At 33.0% G+C, this 10550-nt stretch overlaps 1 long non-coding RNA gene across 1 annotated transcript; it reads left to right on the forward strand.

Annotated features, from left to right (window-relative positions):
• The first annotated feature begins 4225 nt into the window (after window positions 1-4225).
• LOC128042415 (uncharacterized) lies at window positions 4226-9529 on the forward strand. Its single transcript, XR_008197774.1, has 2 exons — window positions 4226-4816; window positions 4950-9529. It is a non-coding gene; the product is annotated as an uncharacterized LOC128042415 (long non-coding RNA).
• Window positions 9530-10550: the final 1021 nt, after the last annotated feature.

Genomic DNA, 10550 nt, shown 5'->3' on the forward strand with positions numbered 1-10550 from the left:
ACACAATGTCGATTAAGACTGAGAAAAGACTGATATTTTATTCAATGTAAGGAGCAGCTAAAATAGAAGAACAAGGGACGGGATTTTGGGGTTTTCTAGCAACGAAGAGACTGAGAAAGAAAAGGGACGTCGTCTGGTAGCGAGATGGAAAGCTAGGTTCCTTTGATAGGGTCAGGTGAAGAGGAAAGAGAGAAAGGGAGAGGGGAAAGGGTAATAGGAGAAAGGGCTTGGTGAATGGAAAGGGAACGGGTATCAAAACAAAGTTCAAAACATTGTCGGCCATGGGAAGATTAAGGATTTCACGGGGGAAAATTTGGGTAAAATGGCGCGATTATGTAAAGTAAAATGATTTTTGCGTCGTTTTTTTGTAAAAATGCGCTATTGCTTACTTTTTGCGGCATTTTTTGTAAAAAGGCCACAAAAAATTATTTTATTTTGAACAAAACGACGTTGTTTTGTTCTACTAAAATTTTTTTATTTTGTCTGTTAAAAATTATTAGTTAAGTGATTTTATAAAATATTTATTATTATTTTTATAAACTAAATTTTATAAAAAAACTAAGTACTCTCAAAATATAATATTTAAATATATAAAATAGTTAAAACCATTTAATCTAAATTTAGATTACATATTTTTAATTATAAAAATTAATTAATTGTATAAAATTTCATCATTTAACAAATCTAAAGTAAACCTTAAATCCTAAACCATTTAATATATATATAATTGATCTATTATCTCTTAAATAATTTAAACTATAATCATAATTTTAATATATTAAAATTAATATTATCTCTTTACAATTATATAAGAAATTATTTAATATATAAATTAAAAACACCAATTAATTTAAACCCTAAACCCCTAACTCACATCTCTTAAACCCTAAATCATAAAACATAAACCCTAAACCCCTAACCCTTTTTACAATTATATAAGAACTTAATTAATATATAAATTAAAAATACTAATTAGTCTAAACCTTAAGCCCTAACCTGACCCCGAATCTCTAAACCCTAAATCACTAACTCTTAACCTCTAACCTCTAACCTCTAACCCCTAACCACAAACCCCTAACCCAAAACCCATAACCCCTAACTACTAACCCCTAAACCTTATTTAATATATAAATTAAAAAACACTAATTAATCTAAACCTTAAACCCTAACCCGAATCCCTAATCCCTAATCCCTAACCCCTAAACCTTATTTAATATAAATTAAAACACACTAATTAATCTAAACCTTAAACCCTAACTTGACATTGAATCTATAAACCCTAAATCACAACCCTTAAACTAGAATCCCTAATCCATAATCCCTAATTCCATAATCTATAAACCTTAAAATTGTAACTCCTAAACCAGCCTTAAATCCTAAATTAATCATATACCCTAAACCATATTTATTAAACCCTAAACTATAATGATAATTAATTAAATATTTTAAAATTAATACTATCGTATCTTTTATAATTATATATGAAATTATTTAATATATAAATTAAAAATCAATCACCATATACCCTAAAAATTTTAAATAATAGTATTTTAATTTTTCTATTTTTAATAAATATTTTCTATGTTTTTATTTCAAATTATTTCTACCTGTCATTATTTCAAATTTATCCATTTTAACAAATATTCAATTAAAAATAAATTAAATTTTAATTAATATAAGTAAACAAATTAAATAGTAAATAGACAGATAAAATGTTTTTGTGGCACTTTTTCAAAAACGCTGCTAAAGCCCCGAGCATTAGCAGCGCTTTTTCAAAAAAGCCGCTAAAGCCCCGAGCATTAGCGGCGCTTGTTTAAAAACGCCACTAAAGCCCCGAAAGGTTAGAAAACGATGCCGTTGGGCTTTGGTTTTTTGTGGCATGTTTCCAAAAAATGCCACTAATGCCCGTTTTTAATGGCGCATTAAGGCTCGATCTTTAGCGGCGTTTTTTTATCCAAACGCCACTAAAAATGCAGTTAAAAGCCTGTTTTGGTGTAGTGGTGAGCTTGAGGAGCTCATTAAGTACTCAAGGATAAGTGTTGTTTAAACATGTAGGTATCAAACTTGTCGAAAAGTTGTGGTTTCGGCTTGGGAGCTTCATGTCATCCTTTAACAAGGTTTAAAGTTTGTAATTTAATTATTGATGGTCATTGACATTAGAACTATGACATATATATATATATATATATATATTAAGACTTAGTTTAAATTTGGACTCGTAAAACTTTGATTTGTAATTCAAGTTATTTATGTGCTTTTTATTAAGATTTGTTCCATGGTTTACTTTGAATATGTTTATGGTTGCTTCGTGAGTTAAATGAGTTTTAAAATTGGTTTGAAATGTGCTAGAACGTGTAATGATATGGACATGTTTAGGCATGATTTTCAAGTGTTTTGGACTATTTTTCAACTTTAGGAGCCTAGAGTTCGATACCCTTACCCTAGATATCGGGCCAAAATAGGTCAGTAGCTAAAATGCTATAGTATAAGGATTATGTATCATTACCTAGCCCCTGATAATGCCCTAGACTGGTTTGATTGTTTTGAGCCCTTTGATGCTCGTACTAGACCTCGGGCACCTTCGATCACCCAAAAAGTGATTCTAAATGGTTATTAGATAATTTTAAAGCCTTCAAATTGTTTTTATATTATTTTTATGATTTTATTTAAATCATTTAAAATTTAAATTTTGATAAAACTCTTATTTCTCTCAACCTAAATGGTTTCATTTTGAATCTCAAATGATTCCTAGTCATATTGAATCCTTTTGAACTTAATTGATTCAATTTAAACATCACTAAAATGTTTTGAAACTGATGTTTTATAAAAGGAACTTTTTTTAAGTCTAAAAGTCATTTGGTTAAGGGGTGTTACAACACTAACCTAATTAATTTATAACTAACATGATAACACGATATTTTTAAATAAGATTATAACATTTTAAACTATTTAGTTATAACATAATATTATAGGATAAAACATGTTTCAAGTTTTTGTATTCTTTGAACATTTATAATTTAGTCTCCTATTTTTTTCTAATAATTTAATTTATCTATTTTTAGATTTCAAAATTCAAGTCCAATTGTTAACATAGTTAAAATTCTTACATTAAATTTACTGAGTGTGACATTTCAAAAATAGAAAAAATACTCACTTGATAGTCATATAACAAAAAAAAGATAATAATAAACTTGAATTTAATAGAATAATTTTAACGATGTTAACAATTGGATTTGTGTTTTAAATCCAAAAATAGGGACTAAATTCCTTAAAATAAAAGTGAGGGTGACTAAATTACAAATGTAAGAAGAATACAAGGACTTGTAGCATATCTTAACTTGTTTTACATTATCATTTCAAATTAAGGTATAATTTAGTTTAGTCCCCTCAAATTTTTTTTTATATTCTTCATGTGCATTTTATAGTCCATGTTCGGGATTAGTGGATATCCAATCCATAATGTCGTCTCTAAGGTTTGAACTCGTGTTCTCTTCTTTAAAATGCAATGTGCCTTACCATTACACCCAACACTTGTTGATAGTCTTTTCAAAATTCTTTAATTGTCTTAAAGTGCATTTAAGGTAATGGTTAATTGTACCAAATGCCCTTAAAACTATGGATTAGATTCTAAATAATCGGTCTTTAAACATCAAAACATCCTAATTGAATCTTCAACATATCAATATCTTATGAACTAGGTTCCTCCATTAGTTTAATCATTAACTTAGGTGTTAAACATAACTTCAAATCTAATACGGACCATATTTTAAATACGTAGATAAAATTATAAATAAGTACCAACTGCTAAGAGTGTGCAAAAGTTAGGTAAATTTGATTAAATTTATCAAATTGAAAAATTTGATCAATTTCAATTTATGATTAGTCAAATATGTTAGTTAAAAATATTAAGTAAGTTTGATTTCAATTTTGAAATCTAAAGTTGGATTAACCGACATTATATATACCTTATTAAATTAATATATTTTAAAAGTGAAAAACCTTAACCTATACCCCACTATATTACCCAAATTCAAACAAAAAATAAACCCAATATCTAAATAAATACATTATCAAACCCTAAACCCAAAATAAAAAGTTATGTACCCTAAACCTAAAAAATTAAACACAAACCCAATTTCAAAATTAAAATTTAAATCCAAAATTTAATTTTAAAATATAAAATTGTAAACAAATTTAAAGAAAACCCTAAAATCCCTCATGTTGCTCTCTCTCATTTTCTTACGCACTTGCTCTCGCTTTCAATCACCGTCTCTATGTTATGGAACGGCTCCAACGATCATTTTCATATTTCTGTTATTGTTTTTACTTCTTCTCTTTGGAACGCTGCATTTTAATTCTCATTGTTGTTCTAGTTATACTGTGCTTTTTGTCCAATAGATTAGTATTAGCTTCAACGATTTGTTTTGCAGGAAACACTGTTTATTAAAACAATATGGCTTATGCTATTGTTACTATTATTTGGTTCCTTTATATACCAGTAACTAAAAGAAAAACAATTATGAAATTTGAAATCAAAATTCTTCAGTACTCTCTTCTTCTTTTCTCTCGATCTTTTTCCTTTTCTTCTTTTTTTTCTATTCTTTTACTGTTTCCAGATCTGTTACGTGACAAAGGTATCAAAGCTTTGTTGATTCTCATGGCCGCGGAGGATGTGACTATGAGGATGCAAAAAGAATAGGGAATGATGTAAGGGGAGTTGACTCAAATGTAAGTCAAATTCGCGCAGTTAGATGTAAGGATTGACGCATGTTTGAAGGATTTTCAGGAATGAATTAAGTTTGAGGTTCGTTCAAAGGTACGATCTGAACTTCGTTTTGAGCTCCATTATTTGTTTGAATAATATTTTGGACAAAATCCTCTTGTTACAGTTACTAGTTTGATGTCTAGTAAAGGGAAAGGTATCTTAGGCTCTCTTTCTGGATTTTCAGCAAAGGAACATTTAGTAGTATCTCATATGCCAAATCTAGGACATTCGAGTGTGTCTTCGTAAGGAGGGACTTTGGAAACTGTGAATACTTCTTCTCGAGTAGACTTTCCTCACTTTGATGGTGCAAAATTTAGAGGGTGGTGGTCTAAGTTAGAAGAATATATATTTTGAAGCTGAAGGGGTAGCTGAACATGCTAAAGTTCGGGAAGTTATGTTACATTAAGAGGGGAAGGCATTAGAATGGCATCACTTTTTTGTGCACAGATATAGAAGTTTGCACCAGTTGACTTGGAAGGTATATGCTAAGGGAAAAAAGGAACGTTTTGGATCTGATTCTCTCCTTGATCCCATGGTTGAGTTGGTAACGCTTAAGCAACACGGATCTGTTGACCAGTTCTATGATGGATTTCTAAAGTTGCTGAATCAGTTAAATTTGCAGGAGACCTATGCACTAAGCATATTTATCAGTATTTTGAAACCTGAGATAGGTCAATACCTTTGGTTGTTTAAGCCTCAAACATTGTTGAAGGGTTATAATTTGGCTAGGCAGGTCGAGAATATTATGTTGGGACCAATGAGGAAGGGGTTAATTGCTAGTAGTGAAGTTAGTTCTTCTAGACCTTTATTTTCTGTCTCTAAAGTGCAGCAAGGAATGGAGAGCTCAGCCTCAGCAAGGGGGACGAAAAGTAGTAATTCAGGACAAAAAAATCCCTCAAAGTCTTTGTCTCAAGCGGAGTTGGAGGATAGAAGGAAGAAGGGCCTCTGTTTCTAGTGTGGCTCAAAGTACTCACCAGGTCATAAATGTTCCAAGTATCAGTTTTATCAACTTATTATTGAGCCATTACGGGAACAGGGTTCTAGCGTGAAGATTCCAACTTCTGAAGATTCTCAAGATTATTCTCAGCAATTGGATCTAGCAGATCAGGTTCTACAAATTCCTACTCCTGTGTTATTGTTACATGCTCTCCAAGGACTGCAGGTACATAATACTATGAGGTTTCCAGCTGTAATTGGTCAAACTAAGGTGGTTGTGTTAGTGGACTCAGGCAGCACACATAATTTTATAGATTTTAAGGTGGCTAAAAGATTGAATTTGGCAGTGGAATCAGGGAGTACATTGAGAGTGATGGTGGCAAATGAGGTTCGATTATCTACTCAAGGTTTATGCAGATCAGTTTCTTGGAAAGCACAGGGTTATAGTTCCACTACTGATTTCTTAATACTATCAGTGAAGGGATTTGACTTGGTGCTTGGCATTCACTGCTTATTATCTCTTAGTCCTATTGTATGGAATTTCTCCAATTTGACTATGCAGTTTAATCATATGGGGCAAAGATGCATTCTCTAAGGCATAGTGCCAGGTTCATTACACATTGTTCCTAGTAGTCAACTATCCAAATGTTTAAGTCTAGTAGGTAATGGTCCCTGCCCTATGTTATCAACTTCTTGTGATTAGACTGCCCTTAAGATGCAGCTAGTTCAATTGCCACCAGATTTGTAAGCCCTTCTTAATGAGTTTGAAGATATATTTCAGAGTCCCATAGGCCTACTCCTCCTCGATTACAAGATCACAAGATTCCCTTGATTAATGAATCTAAGGTAGTTAAGATGCGGCCTTACAAGTACCCTGTAATACAGAAGACTAAAATAGAGAAACTGATACAAGAAATGTTGCAACAGGGATAATTCGCGATAGCAATAGCCCTTTTGCATCTCCTGTGGTGATGGTGAAGAAAAAATGTGGCAGTTGGAGATTATGTATTGACTACAGACAACTTAACCAACTAACCATCAAAGACAAGTTCTCTATACCTGTCATTGAAGAACTTCTTGATGAATTGGGGTAAGCAAAATTTTTCTCTAAATTGGATTTGCGTTTGGGTTATCATCAGATTTTAATGTGGGAGAAGAATGTGTACAAAACAACTTTTAAAACTCGTTTTGGCCATTATGAGTTTTTGGTCATGCCATTTGGCTTGACCAATGCTCCTACCTTCCAATCATTGATGAATTCAGTTTTTAGATCATTATTGAGGAGATCGGTTCTTGTTTTTTTTAATGATATATTCGTGTACTCCCAAAAATGGACTGATCATTTGATTCATTTGCAAGAGATGCTACAAGTATTGTGGTCTAATCAGCTTTCTGATAAGAGATCTAAGTGTATTTTTGGAACTACTCAAGTAGAGTATCTTAGGCATGTTATTTTTCAAGGGTTGTCAGTATGGATCAAACTATGGTGGCAGGTGTTTTTGATTGGTCTCCTCCGAAGTCTGTCAAGGAATTGTGAGGCTTCTTTGGATTGTCCAGATACTACAGATGATTTATTAAGGGGTATAGATTACTGGCTAAGACCCTCACCATCTTATTAATAAAAGATGTTGTCTGGTAATGGACAGTGTTGGAATAGACATCGTTTGATCAGCTTAAAGAAGCTATTTGTTAGGCTCCAGTTTTAGCCTTGCCAAATTTTCAGGAGACTTTTTGTGTTGAAATAGATGCTAGTGGCCAAAGGGTCGGGGCAGTTCTGCAGCAGAAAGGGAGGCTAGTGGCGTATTTCAGCAAAGCCTTGGGAGTCAAGTATCAAGATTTGTCCATCTATGACAAAGAAATGCTAGCAGTGCTTTTAGCAGTCAAGAAATGGCATCCTTATCTTGTGGGAAGGCATTTCGTAATCAAAACCGATCACCAAAGCTTGAAATTTTTATCCGAGCAACAAGAAATTACACCTTACCAACAGAAGTGGGTTGCTAATATGCTGGGGTATGATTATTCGATTTCATATCGAAAGGGGGCTCAGAATACAGTCGCAGATGCTTTGTCCAAGAAACCTCATGAACACAAACACCAATTCTTCCAATGTGAAAGGAGTCTTGATTCTTCTTGGTCAGAGGTATGCGATCACATTGTTGCTTCATATGAGACAGATGAGAAGCTACACTAGTTGTATCAGGATGTTCAAATGCAACCACAGTTGCATCCCAAGTATTATTGGCACGATACATTCCTTCGCAGACTGGGGAAGATCGTGGTGGGGAATGATGTTCAGCTTCTAAGATACATATTTGGTCTTTTTCATGATAGTTCCTTAGGGGGTCATTCCAGCATCCATGCTACTCGGCATAGGATCTCTGCATTGTTATATTGGAAGGGTCTTTCTAAATATGTTAAGCGATGGTCTTGTGAGTATGTTGTTTGCCAACGATGCAAAACTGATAATTCTGCTTCACCAGGGCTTTTGTGACCTCTACCTATACCGGATCGAGTTTGGACTGCATTCTTGTAGTGATTAATCGACTGACCAAGTATGGTCACTTCATTTCTTTAGCCTATCCTTTCACTGCCTTAACAGTAGCTCAGGAGTATCTTAGTCAAATTTATAAGCTTCATGGGATACTTGAATCTATTGTGTCAGATAGAGATCAAAATTTTTTAAGCAATTTTTGGCAGGAGCTGTTTCAGCACTTGGGCGCTAAACTGAAAATGTCCACTGCCTACCATCCCAAACTGATGGTCAGACAGAAATACTTAACAAATGTTTAGAGAGTTATTTGCGGTGCATGACTAGTGAAAAGCCCTTTGCTTGGACGTCTTGGCTACCTTTGGTGGAGTGGTGGTATAACACCACTTACCATTCTGCCATTTAGACCACCCGTTATGAAGCTCTCTATGGGCAAGATCCACCTATTCATCTCCCTTACCTGGATGGTGCTTCTCAAGTGGCTACAGTAGACTGCATTTTGCAACACCTAGAAGTCATGCGCAAAGTTTTAAAATTTGATCTCACTTGAGCTCAGGACCGAATGAAACAAATGGCTAAAAAAATGCAATTGGAACGAGAATTTAAGGTGGGAGATTTGGTATATTTGAAGTTACAACCATATCGACAACACTTTTTGCGCAAGTTCAAGAACTAGAAATTGTCACCCAGGTATTTTGGTCCTTTTCTAGTGGAGGCTCATGTAAGACAGGTTGCTTACAAGCTGTTACTACTATCTTCTGCTAGCATCCATTCTACCTTCCATGTTTCTCAATTGAGGAAACATATTGGCTTTGCGGTGAGTGCTTCTAATTTGCCACTAGTGGGGTCTGATGGGGCTCTTCTCAAGACGCCGATTCGAGTATTGGATAAATGACTAGTCAAGCAAGGTAACCATGCTGCTGTGGAGGTTCTCGTCGAGTGGGCTGACACATTTCCTGAGGATTCAACTTGGGAGAATTTGCATGATCTTCAATGTCGATTTCCTGCTTTTGATCGTTGAGGGCAAGGATCCTGTTTCAGGAGAGGGGTATTTGTTATGGAACAACTCCAATGGCCATTTCATATTTCTGTTATTTTTGTTACTTCTTCTCTTTGGAACGCTGCGTTTTAATTCTCGTTGTTGTTTTAGTTATACGATGTGTTTTGACCAATAGATTAGCATTAGCTTAAACGATTCATTTTGCAGGAAACACTGTTTATTGAAACAGTGTGGTTTAGGCTATTGTTACTGTTATTTTTTAGTCCGTTATTTGGTTCCCTTATGTACTAGTAACTAAAAGAAAAACAGTTATGAAATTTGAAATCAGAATTCTTCAGTACTCTCTTCTTCTTCTCTCTCGATCTTTTTCCTTTTCTTCTTCTTTCTATTTTTTTTTACTGTTTCTAGATCCGTTATGTGACACTCTAATTGAAAGAAAACTCAAACCTATTATCGTCGTGTTTCCATCTCATTTTCTCTCGTCACAGTCTTTGTTTGGCTTGTTCGTATGTCTTATTTTTTCTTTTTCTTGTTTTCATATGTGTTATATTTGTTTTTCTTGTTTTGTTTTGGCTTATTGAATTAAACTATTATTGTAAATAGGGGTGAGCATTTGATCGAATCGAATCAAATAAAATTTTTTTGAGTTAATCGAGTTAACGAATCCTATTTTATCATCCTAACTCGATTTGAAATTTTCTCGAATCGAGTCAAGTGAGATGGAATTCAAATCGAATCAAATATATTTGTTAGAGTTAAATTTAAAAAAATAACTTTGAATCCTTGTAACCACTATCACTCACCATAATCAAATTTGCCCACCGTAATCTAATTTGTTATTAACTTTCATCTCCTCATAATTTATTTATTAATTTTTATATACGGGTTAGCTTCTTTGCTTACTTAGTTGCTTCAATTATCTCTGATTTGTCACTATGTATTTTGAAATTTAAAATATATTAAATATAAAATTTTGATTTTTTAATAAAAGCTATCTTAAGGATAAAATGTGAAATTGATGCCAACATAAAATTTTAACACGAATATTTTATGGCATCATCAATAATTCAATTTTAATAGAAGTTTATAAAGATTTAATTTGATTAAACAATTCTATAATAAAAATAGTACGAAATGTGAAATTTAATTTAATAATATAAATAAAAGAATATAAATAAAATTATTACTATTTAGGTTTAAGGATTTTTTAATGATTTTTATTTGAGGTAAATGGTGAAAAGTAAAAGTTTAGGGGGGAAACAAATGTTATAAGAGTTGAGGGAGTAAAATTTTGGGGGAAAAATATTAAAAAAAATTGGGGGGGGGGGGAAATGAGTTTGGGGTAGATAGAGGGTGGGATG

The sequence above is a fragment of the Gossypium raimondii genome, chromosome 1 (assembly GCF_025698545.1).
Source record: "Gossypium raimondii isolate GPD5lz chromosome 1, ASM2569854v1, whole genome shotgun sequence".
In the NCBI taxonomy this organism is placed as follows: domain Eukaryota; kingdom Viridiplantae; phylum Streptophyta; class Magnoliopsida; order Malvales; family Malvaceae; genus Gossypium; species Gossypium raimondii.